This window comes from Oryctolagus cuniculus, chromosome 12, assembly GCF_964237555.1.
Source record: "Oryctolagus cuniculus chromosome 12, mOryCun1.1, whole genome shotgun sequence".
In the NCBI taxonomy this organism is placed as follows: Eukaryota; Metazoa; Chordata; class Mammalia; order Lagomorpha; family Leporidae; genus Oryctolagus; species Oryctolagus cuniculus.
In genome coordinates this window covers 81,848,506-81,868,326 of record NC_091443.1, presented here as the reverse complement: position 1 = coordinate 81,868,326, position 19,821 = coordinate 81,848,506, and the positions used below count along the sequence as shown (strand labels likewise).

The 19,821-nt window shown below is 44.0% G+C and overlaps 1 protein-coding gene across 13 annotated transcripts in view; it reads right to left on the bottom strand.

The window, feature by feature from the left end:
* Nucleotides 1-19,821, bottom strand: part of RNF111 (ring finger protein 111) — a 136,434-nt gene that overhangs the window by 93,544 nt on the left and 23,069 nt on the right. The gene's annotated exons all lie outside the window — the stretch shown is intronic.

The following is a 19,821-nucleotide window of genomic DNA, read 5'->3' as shown; positions in this document are numbered from 1 at the left end:
GACCAGGAGAAAGCACCTGGCTCCTGGCTTCAGATCGGCGCAACGCGCCGGCAGTAGCAGCCATTTGGAGGGTGAACCAAGGGAAGGAAGACCTTTCTCTCTGTCTCTCTCTCTCACTGTCTAACTTTGCCTGCTAAAAAAAAAAAAAGAAACCTGCAGTTGATACATGCAAAAATATAGATAAATCTCAAAAACATGTTAAGTCAAAAAATCATTTAGGGGGCCAGCATTGTAGCACAGTCCACCTTTAGTGCCAGCATCCCACATGGGCACCAATTCTAGTCCTGGCTGCTCATCTTCCAATCTAGCTCTTTGCTATGGCCTGGGAAAGCAGTGGAAGATGACCCAAGTACTTAGGTCCCTGTACCCAGGTGGGAGAAGCTCCTGGCTCTTGGCTTTGGATCAGCCCAGTTGTGGCCATGGGGAGTGAACCAGCAGATAGAAGACCTTTCTCCCTGTCTTTCCCTCTCACTGTCTATAACTCAAATAAAATATTTTAAAAAATCATTTGGATTCTATTATAGTTAACTCCAATGTTTCTTTGATTTTTGAAGGGCTGGAGTCTGGATATCTAACCAGTGGTGCAAATCAGGTGTTGAAGTTCCCAACTATTGTTGTATTATTTATCTATCTATGTATTTATTTGAGAGACAAAGAGACAGACACAGGGACATCTATCCCATGGTTCCTTCCCCCAAAGACCTGCAGACAGAGAGAGTGGAGAGGTGGAGAGAGAGAGAGAGAGAAAAAAAGAGAGAGAGAGAGGTCTTCCATCCACTGGTTCACTCCCCAGTTGGCCGCAATGGCTGGAGCTGCACCAATCTGAAGCCAGGAGCCAGGAGCTTCTTCTGGATCTCCCACATGGGTGCAGGGGCCCAAGGACATGGGCCATCTTCTACTGCTTTCCCAGGCCACAGCAGAGAGCTGGTGCAGAAGAGGAGCAGCTGGGACTCAAATGGCCCAAGTCCTTGGGTCCCTGCACCAACATGGGAAACCTGGATGGAGTTCTGGGCTCTTGGCATTGGTCTGGCCTCATCCCAGCCATTGAGGCCATCTGGGGAGTGAACCATAAGATTAAAGATTTCTCTCTTGCTCTCTCTCTCTCTCTCTTCCCCAGTCTCTGTCTCTGCCTCTATCTCTCTGCCTGTAACTGCCTTTCAAATAAAAAAATAAATATTTAAACAAAAAAAAGACCTCAGTCCCAGTCTACCATGTAGTACTTGACAGGGACCCAAGCACTGTAGTCATCACCGCTGCCTCCTTTCACAAATTAGCAGCAAGCTGGAATCAGAATTGGATCTAGAACCTGAACCCAAGCACTCCAATGTGGGATGGGTGCATCTCAAGTGATGTCTTAACAACTGTACCAAATGCCTAACCCATCTCTCTTTTTTAGATCTAATAGTGTTTGTTTTATATAATCGAATGGTCCAGCCTCGGGAGCATATATATTTACAATGTTATTCGGGAGCATATATATTTACAATGTTATTTTGTTGAACTGGTCCTTCTTCATTATATAGTGACCTCACATCTTTTATAGTTTAAGATTTATCTATTTATTTAAAAGGTATAATGATGGGGCTGTTGCTGTGCCGTGGTGGGCTAAGCCACCACCTGTAGTGCCAGCATGCCACATGGGCACTGGTTCAAGTATTGGCTGCTCCTCTTCTAATCCAACTCTCTGCTAGGGCCTGGGAAAGCAGTAGAAGATGGTCCAACTGCTTGGGCCCCTGCATCCATATGGGAGACCCAAAAGAAGCTTCTGGCTCTTGGCTTTGGATTGGCCCAGCTCCAGCTGTTGTAGCCATTTAGGAAATGAACCAGCAGATGGAAGACTTTTCTCTCTGTCTCTTCATCTCTCTGTAACTGTACCTCTCAAATAAATAATATCTTTAGGGAAAAAAAAAAAGCATAGTGAGAGACTGAGAGAGAATGAGAGAGAGAAAGAGATCTTCCATCTACTGGTATAGACCTCAAATAGCCACAATAGCTGGGGCTGGGCCAAGCTTAAGCCAAGAGCCAGGAAATCCATCCAGGTCTCCCATGTAGGTAGCAGGCACCAAGGTACTCAATCCATCTTCCACTGCTTTCCCAGCTGCATTAGCAGGGAACAGAATTGGAAGCAGAGCATGTGGGATTCAAATTGGTACCCTGATATGGGATACCAGCTTTTTAAGCAATGGCTTAATCTTCTGTACCACAATACTTGCCCCTCTTATGGTTTTTGGAATCAAAGTGTTTTTTACCTTATGTGAGTATAGCTACTCCTGCTTGGTTTTATTTTCCATTTGCATGGTATACTTTTTCATTACTTTATTTTCTCTCTGTGTGTCTTTATTGGTAAAATTTCTTGTAAGCAATGTAACATTGGGTCTTCTTTTTATTTTTTTATCCACTCAGAATGTCTATCTTCTAATTGAGAAATTCAATTCATTTAAATTCAAGGCTACTAGTGATAAAGATAAAATCCTGTCATTTTGTTCATTTCTATTTGTTTTTCATATCCTTTGGACTTTTCTTCTTCTCTGGTTTCTTTTTTTTTTTCCCCAAGATTTATGTATTTGACAGGCAGAGTGACAGATGGAGGGAGGGAGGAAGGGAGGGAGGGAAGCAGGGAGACAGACAGAGAGAAAGAGATCTTCCATTCGGTGGTTCACTCCCCAAATGCCTGCAAGAGCTAGGACTGAGTCAGACTTAAGTCAGGAGTCAGGAATTCCATCTTTGTCTCCTACATGGGTGGCAGGAACCCAAGTATTTGGGCTATCATCTTCTGCTTCTCATACTAGCAGGAAGCTGGATCAGAAGCACAAGAGTCAGGACTTGCACCAGCACTCTGACATTCCAAGGAAAGGCTTTAAAAAAAACGTATTTAGGCCGGCGCCGCGGCTCACTAGGCTAATCCTCCGCCTAGCGGCGCCGGCACACCGGGTTCTAGTCCCGGTCAGGGCGCCGGATTCTGTCCCGGTTGCCCCTCTTCCAGGCCAGCTCTCTGCTGTGGCCCGGGAGTGCAGTGGAGGATGGCCCAGGTGCTTGGGCCCTGCACCCCTTGGGAGACCAGGAAAAGCACCTGGCTCCTGGCTCCTGCCATCGGATCAGCGCGGTGCGCCGGCCGCAGCGCGCCGGCCGCGGTGGCCATTGGAGGGTGAACCAACGGCAAAGGAAGACCTTTCTCTCTGTCTCTCTCTCTCACTGTCCACTCTGCCTGTCAAAAAACAAACAAACAAAAAAAACACGTATTTCTTTACTTGAAAGTCGGAGAGTTACACAGAGAGAGAGGAGAGGCATAGAGAGAGAAAGAGAGAGAGAGAGGTCTTCCATCCGCTGGTTCGCTCCCCAGTTGGCCACAATGGCTGGAGCTGCACCAATATGAAGCCAGGAGCCAGGAGCTTCTTCTGGGTCTCCCACATGGGTACAGGGGCCCAAGGACTTAGGCCATCTTCTATTGCTTTCCCAGGCAATAGCAGAGAGCTGGTGTAGAAGAGGAGCAGCCGGGACTCAAATTGGCGCCCATATGGGATGTCGGCACCATGGGCAGCGGCTTTACCCACTATGCCACAGCCCCAGGCCCAATCTTTTTTTTTTTTTTTTTTTTTTTTTGACAGGCAGAGTGGACAATGAGAGAGACAGACAGAGAGAAAGGTCTTCCTTTGCCGTTGGTTCACCCTCCAACGGCCACTGCGGCCGGCGTGCTGTGCCCAGCGCACCGCGTTGATCCGATGGCAGGAGCCAGGTACTTATCCTGGTCTCCTGTGGGGTGCAGGGCCCAAGTACTTGGGCCATCCTCCACTGCACTCCCTGGCCACAGCAGAGCTGGCCTGGAAGAGGGGCAACCGGGACAGAATCCAGCACCCCAAGTGGGACTAGAACCTGGTGTGCTGGCGCAGCAAGGTGGAGGATTAGCCTAGTGAGCCGCGGCACTGGCTAGGCCCAATCTTTTTTAAAAAAGATTTATTGGGGCCGGTGCTGTGGTTCAGTAGGTTAATCCTCCACTTTCAGCACCAGCATCCTATATGGGTGCTGATTCTAGTCCCGGCTGCTCCTCTTCTGATCCAGCTCTCTGCTATAGCCTGGGAAAGCAGCAGAAGATGGTCCAAGTGCTTGGGCCCCTGCACCTGTGTGGGAGACACAGAAGTTCCTGGGTACTGACTTTGGATCATCCCAGCTCCAGCTGTTGTGGCCATTTGGGGAGTAAGCCAGTGGATGGGAAAGACTCTCTCTGTCTCTCCCTCTCACTGTCTGTAACTCTACCTCTCAAATAAATAAAATCCTTTAAAAATATTTATTTATTTACTGGATTGGAAATGGAGCAGCTAGGACTTGAACCAGCACCCATATGGGATGCTGATGCTGCAGGTGGATGCTTAACCTACTATGTCACAATACCAGTCTCAAATAAATATGTAAATCTTTTATTTAAAAAAATTTTTTAAATATGCCTCAAAAATCAGAATCCCATCCATCATGCTGTCTGACATCCAGCTGTCATGTCTTTTTAGGTTCCCCTTGACCATGGTGGCTTTCCTAACTCTCCTTATTTTTTTCATTCTCTTGACAGGCTTGAGGAGTAACTGATTAGGAAAAAGTCTTCGTATGAATGAAGTTCTTTCTTTAGGATTTCACTTTATTTATAGCCCATACAAGATGGGATTCCTCATAAAGAATACTTAAAAAAAAAAAAAAAACACAGAAAAAAAACAAGGATGACCAGGTGTGCTTCAGGCCCGAAGACAGCCTTGTCTTCATTATGAAGCACTGATGGATGGCTGTGTACCTCCGAATTGAGTTACACAATTTAGAACCTGAAGATGGAGCTCTCCAAGGTCTCTCTGACCTCATACTTCTCATCTATCTATTTGTATTGGAGGACAACTCTTTTGCTTAACAACATGAACACACAGAAGCCATCTTTCAGAAAATCACTGTACATATGAGTGTGAATCACCTTTTGATGTCTCAATAGACCCTGAGGAATGTGCAGCATATACTGTTTGCGCAAGATAAACAAAATGTAGTTCTAGCTGAGACTGATCAGCAACTGGGAGTCACTGACTGTGGATGCCCAGATGAGAAAGAAGACTTTATAGAAACTGATGTTAGGGAACCCATGACTCTGGACAATCCGCTGCCATCTGCTGCCATGGAATCTGCTGTGCACTCAAGTCTGTGGAATCATGAGGCACCCAATAGGCAAATAATGAGATACAACAAGAAGGAAAAGAATTTGGAAATTTAAGCCTAATGTGGCTAATAACAGAACAGGAATAGTTGGCTAAGATGATAAAGCAAATGAAAAAGAGAAACAAGAAAGAAAAACCCTTTGTGGATAATGATGTCTCCTTCAATAATTAATTACATACTGCATAGAATAAGTGATGATGCACTGCATGATAGTGTATATTTTTAGCTTTTTATTTTTTAATTTTTTAAAATTTATTTGACAGTTATAGACAGTGAGAGAGAGACAAAGAAAAAGCTCTTCCTTCTGTTGGTTCGCTCCCCAAATGGCCGCTATGGCCGGCGCGCTGTGGCCTGCGCACTGCGTCGATCTGAAACCAGGAGACAGGTGCTTCTTCCTGTGGTCTCCCATGTTGGTGCAGGGGCCCAAGCACTTGGGCCATCCTCCACTGCCCTCCCAGGCCACAGCAGAGAGCTGGACTGGAAGAGGAACAACCGGGATTAGAACCAGCACCCATATGGGATGCCGGCACCGCAGGCGGAGGATTAACCAAGTGAGCCACGGCACCGGCCCCATATTTTTTAATTTTTTATAAATAAATTTTTTTTATTTTTTATTTTTTAACAGGCAGAGTGGACAGTGAGAGAGAGAGACAGAAAGGTCTTCCTTTGCCGTTGGTTCACCCTCCAATGGCCGCCACGGCCAGCGCGCTGCAGCCGGCGCACCGCGCTGATCCGATGGCAGGAGCCAGGAGCCAGGTACTTCTCCTGGTCTCCCATGGGGTGCAGGGCCCAAGCACTTGGGCCATCCTCCACTGCACTCCCTGGCCACAGCAGAGAGCTGGCCTGGAAGAGGGGCAACCGGGACAGAATCCAGCGCCCCAACCGGGACTAGAACCCGGTGTGCCGGTGCCGCTAGGCGGAGGATTAGCCTAGTGAGCCGCGGCGCCGGCCTATAAATAAATTTTTAAAAATATTTATTTATTTATTTATTTGAAAGGCAGAGTTACAGAGAGAGCGAGGGAGGGAGGGAGGGAGGGAAAGAGAGAGAGAGAGAAAGAGAAAGAGAGAGGGGAAGAGAGAGATGTATCTTCCATCCACTGGTTCACTTCCCAAAAAGCTACAACAGCCAGGGCTGGGCCAGGCTGAAGCCAGGAGATAGGAGCTTCTTTCAGGTCTCCCACATGAGTGCAAGGGCTCAAGTACTTGAGTTGTCTTCCACTGCTTTTCCAGGCACATTAGCAGGGAGCTGGATTGGAAGTAGAGCAGCCAGGACTTAATCTGGCACCCATATGGGATGCCAGCCAGAGTTACAGAGAGAGAGAGAGAGAGATCTTCCATCTGCTGCTTCACTTCCCAGATGGCCACAATGGCCAGGGCTGGGGCAGGCTAAAGCCAGTAGCCAGGCGCATAATCCAGGTTTCCCATGTGGGTGCACTTGGGCCATCTTTTGCTGATTTTCCCAGGTCATTAGCATGGAGCGTGATCAGAAGTAGAGCAACTAGGAATCATACCAGTGCCCATATGGGATACTGTCATCACAGGCGGTGGCATTACCTGCTAACACCAGAACGTCAGCACCCTAATAATGTATTTTTTAGAAACATACACTGGAATGTGTACATGAACTAACAGAGAAGAGTAATTGGAGGCAGAGAGGGATGCCACAAAAAGAATCAAGTTAACTTCTTACAGAAGTTACAGAGAGGCTGGCACTGTGGGGTAGTAGGCTAAGCCTCTACCTACAGCACAGGCATTCCATTTGGATACCGGTTTGTGTTCTGGCTGTTCTCCTTCCACTCCAGCTCCTTGCTGATGGCCTAGAAAGGCAGTGGAAGATGGCTCAAGTGCTTGGGCCCCTGCATCCATGTGGGAGACCCAGAAGAAGCTCCTGGCTACTACTGACTTTGGATTAGCCCAGCTCAGCTGTTGCAGCCATTTAGGGAGTGAATCAGTGGATTGAAGATCTTTCTTTCAGTCACTCGCTCTCTTGGTTTGTAATTCTACCTCTCAAATAAATAAATAAAATAAAAATAAATAAAAGAAGTTACAGAGAAGGTAGGATTGTGAGGCATCAGCTTTGTTGATAACCTTTTCTTGAGTGGCTAAATTGATGTCAACTGGCTGGCTCTGTGGTGTAGTGAATAAAGCCACTGCCTACACCGCTGGCATCCCATATGGGCACTGGTTCAAGTCCTGGGTGCTCCACTTTTTAATCCAGCTGCCTGATAATGTGTCTTGGAAAGCAGCAGAAGATGGCCCAAGTGCTTGGGCCCCTATACCCACGTGTGAGAACCAGCGAAGGCACCTGGCTTCAGATCAGCCCAGCTCTGGCCATTGTGGCCATTTGGGAAATGAACCAGAGGATGGAAGATTGAGATCGATCTCTCTCTCTCTCTCTCTCTCTCTCTCTCTCCCCTCCATAGCTCTGCCTTTCAAATTAATAAATAAATATTTGAAAATAAATAAATAAATAAACTGATGTCAATCATCAGCTGCCATAGAAGTCTGTGCTGTGTTTCTCTTTATGTGCTGTGTGATGTTTTGGAAAGTAAAAATAAAACTGGAATATTTCAGGTAGGAAAAATATAAGAATAAAAATCAATGAAATAGAAAACAAAAACAACAGGCCAGGAACCAAGAACTCCATCTGTGCCTCCCAAGTTGGTAGCAGGGACTAAAGTACTTGAGCCATCACCTGATGCCTCCCAGGGTATACATTAGCAGGCAGCTGGATCAGAAGTGGAATGGGGAATTGAACCCAGGCACTCCAATATGGGATACAGGCATACAAACAATGTCTTAACTGCTGGGCCAAATGCCTACCTCAAATTCATTGTTTTAAAGCTTATGGCCCAGAAACTTAGACTAGAGAATATTTTATTTTATAAAATATTTAAGGAAGAAGTAATACCAATTTAACACAAATTCTTCTAGGAATAGAATGAAAGTGACTATGTCTCAACTCCTATGGCCAGCATTATCCTAAAAACAAAATGAGACACAGATATTAAATCAAATAAATCAAATCCAGCAGCACACAAAAATGGATAACACATCATATGCAAGTATGTTTTATCACAAGAACATATGGCTGATTCAATAATAAATATCAATTCACCTCTGCCTTGCGGCGCCGGCACACCGGATTCTAGTCCCGGTAGGGGCACCGGATTCTGTCCCAGTTGCCCCTCTTCCAGGCCAGCTCTCTGCTGTGGCCAGGGAGTGCAGTGGAGGATGGCCCAAGTGCTTGGGTCCTGCACCCCATGGGAGACCAGGATAAGTACCTGGCTCCTGCCGTCGGATTAGCGCAGTGCGCCAGCCACAGCGCACCAGCCGCGGCGGCCATTGGAGGGCGAACCAACGGCAAAGGAAGACCTTTCTCTCTGTCTCTCTCTCTCACTGTCCACTCTGCCTGTCAAAAAAAAATCAATTCATGTAATTCACCATATTATAACGCTAAGAAAAATTATATGATTATGGCCGGCGCCGTGGCTCAATAGGCTAATCCTCCACCTTGCGGCGCCGGCACACCAGGTTCTAGTCCCGGTCGGGGCGCCGGATTCTGTCCCGGTTGCCCCTCTTCCAGGCCAGCTCTCTGCTATGGCCAGGGAGTGCAGTGGAGGATGTCCCAGGTGCTTGGGCCCTGCACCCCATGGGAGACCAGGAAAAGCACCTGGCTCCTGGCTCCTGCCATCGGATCAGCGCGGTGGGCCGGCTGCAGCGGCTGCCATTGGAGGGTGAACCAACGGCAAAGGAAGACCTTTCTCTCTCTGTCTCTCTCTCACTGTCCACTCTGCCTGTCAAAAATTAAAAAAATAAAAAAAAAATTATATGATTAGTTCAATAGATTCAGAAAGAAATCATTTGAAAAAACTCAATAGCCACTCACGATAGGTCATAGCAAACTAAGAATACAATAAAACTTAATCTGAAAAACAAAAAGGCATCTGCAGCTGGAATTGAAGATCTTTCTTCAGGCCCACCACACTCAGAGATGCAGACTTTTGTGAAGACCCTGATGGGCAAGACCATCACCCTGCAGGTCAAGCCTAGTGACTCCATCCAAATGTCAAAGCAGAAATCCAAATAAGGAGGACATCCCCCGCTGACTAGCAGTGTACGACAAACACCAGCAAACAGCTGAAAGATGGCCTCACTCTCTCAAGCCATGGTTCCAGAAAGAGTCTACCTGTACTTGGTGCTTCACTTGTGAGGTGGCATCCTGGAACGTACCTTCCACCAGCTCATCACAGAAATGTAACTGCGACAAGATGATCTGCTGCAGGTGCGAAGTTCACCTGAAGCCTAGTGCAGCCAAAGTCGATCACACACAACAATCCAAGAAGGCCAGCCGAGAGGGCAGCCTGCTGCTTTATCCCCGAAGCCCTGGGGCTTCAATAAAGTTCCCCTTTCAAGCAGTAAAACAATAATCTATAGTTAACATCATGCTTAATAAATAGTGAAAGACTGAAGTCTAGGAACAATGAAGGGCTTAGTTCTTGAATTTCCTTTGACTTCTGCTATTAGACCCTGTTTTCCTTCTCCAGGTAAACAAAATTACATTTATAACCTACATGAAAGGCAAATATAACAGGTATAGATTACATTACAATCTTGGTCATACTGGACTCAATTAATCCATTTACTCTTTTGTTTCTCACTTAAATCCTTTGTTTACTCATCTTTATATGAATGTTTATTAAGAGTTATAAAGTAGGGCCGACACTGGCATAGCAGGTTAAGCCGCCACCTCTAGTGCCAGCATCCCATATGGGTGCTGGTTCAAGTCCTGGCTGCTCCACTTCCAATCCAGCTCTCTGCTAATGCGCCTGGGAAAGCAGTGGATGATGGCCCCAGTGCTTGGGCCCCTGCACCCATGTGGAGACCCTGAGGAATTCCTAGCTCCTGGCTTTGGCCTGGCACAGCCCGGACTGTTGTGGCCATTTGGGGGGTGAACCAGCAGATGAAAAGTTCTGTCTCTCTGCCTCTGCCTCTCCTCTCTGTAACTCTGACCTTCAAATAAATAAATAATTCTTTCAAAAAAAATAATTGTAAAGTGTCTTAGGGATCACCTAATTCAATCATCCTAGTTTCCATAGGAGGAAAGCAAGACCCAAAGAGGCCTGTTAACTTGTCTAACATGCCACAAGAAGTGCGTGAACAACGATAATCCACCATGTCTTTTCATAAAAGAGGTACAGTCTTCTTGAGCTGATCAGTCAATGAAGCAGCCCTTATTTCTGCTGTATATAAGTAAATTTTAGCTGAGTAAGGTTAAATTACTTGCCCAAGCTCAATATTAGGTGTTAAGACATTTCACATTAAAAAATATTTTCATTTTGAGAGCAAGGATGCTTTCCACTAACTCACTTTCAGTGTGTAAAATAAAAACCTAAATTTCAATAATGAGATAATGAGATCAGAGGTGCAACATAAAGATTTAAAACTATGCCTACATATAAAAATGTAGAATACTTGCCAATTCTTACCATAAACGCCACATAAAAGGAATCATATTTTATTATATTTACTTATTTATGCAAACATTCCTAGCTCTGTTCTCTAACAATATCTGCAGCCGCTTATATGAGCATATAAAATCATTAGGGCAAAAATCTAAAAGGATTAAGACTTCAGGGAAAAACAGATTAGGGTGGCAACAACATTCAGCCAGACATCAGTAGGATGCAAAATATAGTATATACCACAGAATCCTGGAAAATTTCAGAATGAGCCAAAATTTAATTTTAGACTTCTTTAAGCCAAAGACAACAAAGAAACACAATCAGGTACAAGACTCACAGTGTCAGGTAAAATGTCTCAAAAGAAGCATAAATTTTCCTTGTGTTGAGACCTAAAATACTGACATTAAAGGGACACTGTGTGAGAGTAAACAAGAGTCTTAACACCATCCCTACAGTAATTATCGTGCTGAGTTTTCATGAAGGGAAGGAAGCTGAGGAGACCCACATCACAGTGAGGAAAGGAGGTGAGTGCAGCTAAACACAAGGAAATGAGAGGGAGGATGATGCAGAATCCAAAGCAAAAGTGCAGCAATAAACCCCCTCATAATCTTCTTCCTACAGAAACCTAGGCGGTTTAGAGCCATTAACTTTCTCACCACATCAAGACAGGAGCTTCGCAAGGAGGCTTCTTCTGTAGACATAACCCCTTGTGCAACATCCCTTCCTGTTCTACTGGAACAGTGAGTCTCAGACCCAATGGCAAAGTAAAACAGCATGGATTTCGGAACACTCTGCACTTACTCAGAAAGAAGTCAGGTGGTACATGACATGAGCAAGTGCTGGTATTCCAGCCGTGACATCTACATGGTGAAACCTTTAATACACGGGAAGAGTTTCAACAGGGGTGTTCTGACTAGCCTAGGATTAGGTTTATTAGAGAATCAGACATGAGAGAGGGGAGACAATCAAGGTGAGTGAGTTCATGAGAGTTCACCACAGTTTCTCTCCATTTTTATCCATGTCTGAGATTTTCTGAAGGAAAAAATCAGAACAGGAAAGAAAATATAGTCATGTTGAAGATTTTCAAAGACATATATGAAGCCACATTTATGAAAAACAGCAAGAAATTTAAAACCAGACAAAATAACAAGGAGTAGACAGATATAAAATGTACCAATTAGAAATTCTAGAAAGAAAATATTAAAACTGAAGAAAACTCAAAACAAGCCAATTAAAAATGGGTAGGGGTCAGGGTTTGGCAATGATTAAGAGGCTGCTTGGAACACCTGCAGTCTATCTCAAACGTGCCTGGGTCTGAGCCCTGGATTTGCTCCTGAGTCTAACATCTTTTTTTTTTCATCTATTCAGCCACTCATTCTTACATTCAATAATTATTTATTGAACAAATAATATGTGTCCATAGTATTCTTGGTGGAGGGAAAAAGGCTTTTATATTTTATTATTTTTAAAATTCTAATTCCTAATCAGTTTTTAACAAGATTCAATGTGATTTTTAGATATAATTCTAAGAATATAATGATATTCCCTTCTCCCCTCTCTGCCTCCATCTCCTTTTCTTCCTCTGATTCTCCTTCCTTCTTCCTTTTTTTCTATTTTTAAGTTTTTGAGATAACATATTTTAAATTGACATTACAGTAAAAAAGGTTTAATATTGATTCTAGCATCTTACAGGGTGCAACCTGGCAAGAACCAAATGATGGCTCAAGTACATGGGTCCCTGCCGCCTAACTGGGAGCCCCAGACTCAGTTCTGGGCTCCTGGCTTCAGTCTGACTCAGTTTCAGCTATTGCAGGCATTTGGAGAGTGAACCAGCAGATCATTCTCTGTCTTTCTCTACTTTTCAGATAAATAAGAATTTAATAATAAGTAAATACTCTTTTTTAATGGGAAAAATATTTTAATAGACATTGTACCACCAAAGATGACATGTGAAAGGCTGGAGTAAATACAGGGAAAGCTTCCTAACATCGTTAGTCCTTGGGGAAATGCAATTGAAACTCACAATGGTATTTCTCACCCACTAGTAGGAATAAAATAAAAAGAAAGAAAGAAAACAATGCTGGAAAGAACATGGAAAGATAGAACCCTCACACTTTGCTAGTGAAAATGTAATCTGGTGCAGCTACTTTTGTTAAACTTGTTTCTTTTTTTTTTTTTTTAATTAATTTATTTATTTGAAAGGCAGAGTTACATAGATGCAGAGGCCGAGATAGAGAGAGAGAGGTCTTCCATGTGCTGGTTCACTCCCCAGATGGCTATAGTAGCCAGTGCTGAGTTAATCCAAAGCCAGGAGCCAGGACATTCTTCCAGGTCTCCCACATGGGTGCAGGGGCTCCAGGACTTTGGCCATCTTCCACTGCTTTTCCAGGCCATAGCAAAGAGCTAGATTGGAAGTGGAGCAGCCAGTACTTGAACCAGTGCCCATATGGGATGCCGGCACTGCAGATGGCGGCTTTACCTACTATGCCACAGCACCGGCCCCAACATTTGTGTTCAGATTTTTGTGTAGACTTGAGCTTCCATTTTCTAGGACAGATGCCCCAGAATGTGAATGTTATCTTATAAACATAAGTTAATTTCCCTGCAAGAACTTCTAAAATTGGAGAAGAAAAAGTCATGGGTATGTATGAAGGAATTTCAAAAGTTCATGGAAAACAGAATGAAAGTGTTTATTTTTAAAAAAGAAAACATGTCTATTTTGTTGCAAAAAATTGAAATCTATGCATAGTTTTTCTGATAATACACAATTGCCACAAATTTTTTTTTTTATTTTTAAAATTTATTCACTTGATAAAGAGAGAAACAGAGAGAGCTCTCACTTTCTTGTTCACTTCCTAAATGCAGGGACTGGGTCAGACTGAAGCCAGGAGCCGGGCGCTGGGAACTCAATCTAGATCTCCCACAGGGGTGATAGGAACCCAACTATTGGGCAATCACTGCTGCTTCCCAGAGTGCAACACCAGCAGGAAGCTGGAGTCAGGAGCTGATCTGGATAGCCAACACAGGCACTCCAATACAGTATGTGCATCTCAACAAGTAGGCCAAATATTTACCTTTTCAGTGGTTTCAAATTCACTAATGATCACAATTTTGTCAAGTCTCAAGTTTACCTTACCACTTTCTTTCCTTAAACAGTGTCACTGAGCTATAATTGCAATTAGATTGGCAAATTTATGAAATTGTGGGAGACCTGGATAGAGTTCCTGGATCCTGGGCATTTGGGGAGTGAACCAGTAGGTGGGCGCTCTGTGTCTCTATTTCTCTCTCTTCTCTCTAACTCTCTCTTTACCTATTTGTCTCTCAAATACAATACTTTTTAAAAAACTATAAGGGGCCATCTGTGTGGCACAGTAGGTTACTCCTCCGCCTGTGGCACTGGCAACCCATGTGGGCATTGGTTTTATTCCTGGCTGCTCCTCTTCCAATCCAGCTCTCTGCTATGGCCTGGGAAAGCAGTGGAAGATGGTCCAAGTCCTTGGGCCCCTGCACCTATGTGGGAGACTGGGAAGAGGCACCTGGCTCCTGGCTTCAGATCAGCGTAGATCCAGCCATTGCGGCCATTTGGGGAGTGAACCAACGGAAGGAAGACCTTTCTCTCTGTCTCTGTCTCTGTCTCTCTCTCTCTCATTATCTGTAACTCTACCTCTCAAATAAATAAATAAAATCTTTTCAGAAAAACTATAAACAGGGGCTGGTGCTGTGGCATAGCACGTAAAGCTGCCACCTGCAGTGCCAGCATCCCATATGGGTGCCAGTTCGAGTCCTGGCTTCTCCACTTCCAATTTAACTCTCTGCTATGGCCTGGGAAAGCAGTAGAAGATGGCCCAAGTCCTTGGGCCTCTGCACCTGTGTGGGAGACCCGGAAGAAGCTCCTTGTGCAGATCTGGCTATTGTGGCCATCAGGGAGAATTAACCAGTGGATGGAAGACCTCTCTCTCTCGCCACCTCTGCATCTCTGTAACTCTGCCTTTCAATAAACAGATTATCTTTTTTTAAAAGATTTATTCATTTGTATTTGAAAGTCAGAGCTACACAGCGAGAGGAGAGGCAGAGAGAGAGAGAGAGAGGTCTTCCATCCGATGGTTCACTCCCCAATTGGCCTCAATAGCTGGAGCTGCGCCCATCCGAGGCCAGGAGCCAGGAGCTTCATCTGGTCTCCACATGGGTGCAGGGTCCCAAGGACTTGGGCCATCTTCTGCTTTCCCAGGCAATAGCAGAGAGCTAGATAAGAAATGGAGCAGCTGGGTCTAGAACTGGTGCCCATATGGGATGCCAGCGCTAAAGGCCAGGGTGTTAACCCGCTGCACCAGAGCACCAGCCCCAACAGATAATCTTTTAATTAAAAAACTATAAACAAACCAAAAAAGATAACAAAAAATCTATAAACAACCAAAATGTCCTTCAATAGGTGAGTGATTAAACAAACTCTGGTCCATCCATACCACTCAGTAATACATCCATATCACTCAGCAATAAAAAGGAATCAACTACTGATTTGTGCAACAGCTTGGATAGATCTCAAGGGCATATTCTGAGCTTAAAAAGCATATTTTAAGGATTACATCTGTAATGATTCCAATTATGTAACAGTCTTGAAAAACAAAAAAGATGGAGACCAGAGTAGGGGCTGCCAGGATTAGGGATGGCCCAGGGTTAATGGAATGATGACAAAGACTTAGCACACAGGAGCTGGTGCTGTGGCACAGTGGGTTAATGTCCTGGCCTGAAGCGCCGGCATCCCATATGGGCACTGGTTTGAGACCCAGCTGCTCTACTTCCTGTCCAGCTCTCTGCATGGCCTGGGAAAGCAGTAGAAGATGGCTCAAGTCCTTGGGCCCCTGCACCCATATGGGAGACCTGGAAGAAGCTCCTGGCTCCTGGCTTCGGATTGGCCAAGCTCGGCCGTTGCGGCCAATTGGGGAGTGAACCATCAGAGTGAACCATCTGCCTCTCTTCTCTTTGTGTATCTCTGACTTTCAAATTAACAAATAAATCTTAAAAAAAAAAAAAAAAAAAAAGACTTAGCACAAGGAACATCCTCACATGATAGAACAGTCCTGCATTGATTGTAGTAGTGGTACTTGTGCATGTGATGAAATGGTCCAGAACTGTACACAAATAACCACTGGGAGAAAATACTTGCAAACATGAGAAATTTCTACTATTTCTGCAATGTCCTATGAATCTATAATTCTTCCAAATAAGACATTTTAAAGCAATCTCTGTCTCTGTCTTCCAAATACTAACAATAAAAATAAACGTTTAAAAAGGGGGAGGGTGGGCATTTGGCAAAGCAGTTAAGCTGTTTCTTGGGACATCTGTGTTCCATATTAGAGTGCCTGAGTTCAAGAATGACTCTGCTTGAATCTCCAGCTTCCTGCTAATGCACACCCTGGGAAGTAGCAGGTGGTAATTCAAGCAGCTGGGTCCCTGCCACCGACGGAGGAGAACTGGGTTGATTTCTGAGCTCCTGATTTTGGCCTGGCTCAGGCCCAACTGTTGAGGGAATTTGGAGAATGAACTAACAGATAGAAGAGCCCTGTCTCTCCCTCTCTCATTGTCGCTCTGCCTCTTAAATAAATAAATAAGTTGTAATTTCAACTTTTTAAGTGCTGTTTTAAATCTTAAATTTGACATGCTAGATTTCCTCTTATAGGGTATCCATAAATCCCCTAAATTTATGGAATTCGGTATATTTCTGTATTTTTTTACTCTTTTACATTGGTTTGTTTATTCACGAGTCAAGGCCAATCATTTTAATTGTAGAAAATTCATATTTTGGGGCCACTGTTGTGGCACAGTGGGTTAAGCCATTGCCTGCGACGGACGCTGACATCCCATTTGAGCACTGCTTCAAGTCCTGGCTGCTCCACTTCCAATCCAGATTCCTGCTAATAGCCTGGGAAAGCACCAGAAGATGGCTCAAGTGTTTGGGTCATTGCTAAACCCACGTTAGAGACCTGGAAGAAGCTCCTGGATCCTGACTTAGGCCCAGCCTGGCTCTGGCTATTGTGGCCATCCGGGAATGAACCAGTGGATCAAAGACTCCACTCTCAGCTCTCTCTCTGTAACTCTTTCAAATAAAAAGTAAATCTTTTTAAAAACATATTTTTATGTTTTACAAGGCTAGCCCACCCCCTCACTGCTCTTCTTTTACAACTGCAAGGTGACATTGACTTGTTTATTTTTCAAAAACTTGATAACCAATTAGTAACATTTCAGGAAAATACACTTGATGGCATGGAAGATAATGTAGGGTAAATGAAGATGCTATTTTCCTTTACTATCTTACTATTTGTAGTAGCTGATTTGTTTGGGTTTTCCAGATATATAACATATTAAAACAGACATCATGTTACCTCTTTTTTTCTCATCTTTGTTGTCCTTCCTTTTTTTTTTCTTTTTTATTTAAAGATTTATTTGAAAACCAAAGTTACACAGAGAGAGAAGGAGAGGAAGAAAGAGAGAGAGGTCTTCTATCTGCTGGTTCACTCCTCAGATGGCCACAACAGCTGAAGCTGTGCTGATCCGAAGCCAGGAGCCAGGAACTAGGAGCTTCTTCCCAGTCTCCCACATGGGTTCAGGGCCCCAAGGACATGGGCCATCTTGTACTGCTTTCTCAGGCCATAGCAGAGAGCTGGATCAGAAGTGGAGCAGCTGGGACTTGAACCAGCGCCCATATTGGATGCTGGCACTGCAGGCGGTGGCTTTACCTGCTACACCACAGAACTGGCCCCTCATAGTCCTTTCTTTGTTATTATATATATTGCTACCTACAGAATAGCTACAAGTATTTGAGTTCCTGATACCCACTTGGACAACTGTATTGAGTTTCTAGCTCCCAGCTTCAGCTCCAACCAGGGGCCACTGCAGGCATTTGCAAAGTTAACCAGCATTTGGACATTCTCTCTGTCTTTCTCTGCCTCTCAAATAAGTGAAAATAAATAAATAGAATATTTTTTTAAATATGGAGGAGGATGGTCACTTTTGTTACTTTGTTTCTGACTTTAGGAGGAATCCTGCTCATGTTTCTCCATTAAGTAATTGCTGTCTTTGGACTGAGGTTTACAAAGGGACTTCAAAAACTCTGTGGAAGATGGAATTGAACTGTTTATTGTGATGCAAAAATCCTGAAATCCATATGCATATTATTAGCTTAAACCTTTTATTATTATAGTTTTTACAGTTGTTTATTAATTCTTTTAAGATTTGTTGTGAATTTTTATTTATTTTAAAAAAATAACATTCATTAACAGAGAGAGCCACATACATCCAATGATTTCATGACAACAGCAACAAGGACTGATTACATTGCAATTAAGTTTTTTTTAATATTTATTTTATTTATTTGAAAGGCAGAGACAAAGAGAGAGAAGGAGAGAGCGGAAGAGAGAGTGCGCAACCTTCCATCTACTGATTTACTCCCCAAACACCTACAACAGCTAGGGCTGGGTCAAGATGAAGCCAGGAGCCAGAAACTTTATCCAGCTCTCTAATGTGGGTGGCAGGGACCCAAATACTTCAGCTACCACCTGCTGCCTCCCAGGATGCACATTATTAGGAAGCTAGACTGGAAGTGGAGGAATTGGAACTCAAACCAGTACCCCGATATGAGATGTGGGCAGCCCAAGCAGTAGCTTAACCTGCTGTGCCAGAACACTCACCCCTCCAGGAACTTTTTGAAGACCCTGTGTATATATTTCATCATCATTAAGAAAGCATCTATCAATTCCTATTTTATTTAGAGCTGTTACCATTAAAATGTCTTGGATTTTGTTATAAAGTCTTCTGCATTTATGGAGGTGATCATATACTTTTCCTTGGTTCTATGAATACAAAGCATTCACTAATGAATTTTCTCATCAATTCCCTTTGAATCCCTGAAATAAATTCCTCTTCATCACAATGTATTGTTTCGGCAATATGTTGCTAGATTTAAAACTTATGCATAGGGGCTTGTGTGTGGCGCAGCAGGTTAAAGCCACAGTTTGCAGCACTGGCACCCCATATGGGTGCGGGTTCAAGTCCCAGCTGCTCCACTTCCAAACCAGTTCTCTGCTAACGCACCTGGGAAAGCAGCCTTGGGCTCCTGTACTGCCATGGGAGACCCAGAAGAGACTCCTGGCTCCTGGCTTCAGCCTGGCCTAGCTAGGTCATTGCAGCCATTTGGGGAGTGAATCAGCAGATAGAGGATCTCTCTCTCTCTCTCTCTTTCAAATAAATTTTTAAAGCTTATGCATCATATTCATAAAAGAGGTTGAGTTGCAGTATTTATTGGAATACATTTTTGTCAGGTATGGGAATCAATGGTATTTGCCACAAAAGAAGGAGTAATTCAAGTAGCATTAGAATTACCTGGTCTTTAAAGATTTGGTGACACTTCTATGTGAAATCATTTGAATTTGATATTTTTGGGGGGTGAAACAAGGCATTTTTCTTGAGAGAGAGATCCTATCTGCCTCTCCAAATACCCTCAGTGGCTGAGCCTGGACTGGGCCAAAGCAAGGAGCCAGGAACTCAATTCAGGAGTCTCACATGGATGGCAGGAGCTCAACTATTTGAGCCATCACCACTGCCTCCCAGGGTCTACATTAGCAGAAAGTTGGAGTCAGGAGCTGGAGCTAGGAATGGAACCCAGGCACTCTGATGTGGGACACGAGTATCTTAATAGCTAACCTAAATGCTTGCCACTGTGGGGTTCCTTTTAATAACAATTTTCCATATTATCTCTAAGACAATTGGTCTATTGGAATTTTGGTCTCCATCAGTGTCAATTTTGGTCAATTTTATAAAAATGCATTCTTATTTATCTCTCTTTATATTTCCTTATGATTTTGCCTTAAGAATATTGATGTAATATAATTTGGTAGGTAAATACTCAAAAATGGAGTTTGGGTTATATTTTGTAGTCTTAGATATCTATAAAATGTTTTGTCTAGTATTGTTTTCTTTTCTTTTTTCTTTTTTTTTTTTTATTTTGACAGGCAGAGTGGACAGTGAGAGAGAGAGACAAAGAGAAAGGTCTTCCTTTGCCGTTGGTTCACCCTCCAATGGTCGCTGCGGCCGGCATGCTGCGGATGGCGCACCGCGCTGATCCGATGGCAGGAGCCAGGTGCTTCTCCTGGTCTCCCATGGGGTGCAGGGCCCAAGCACT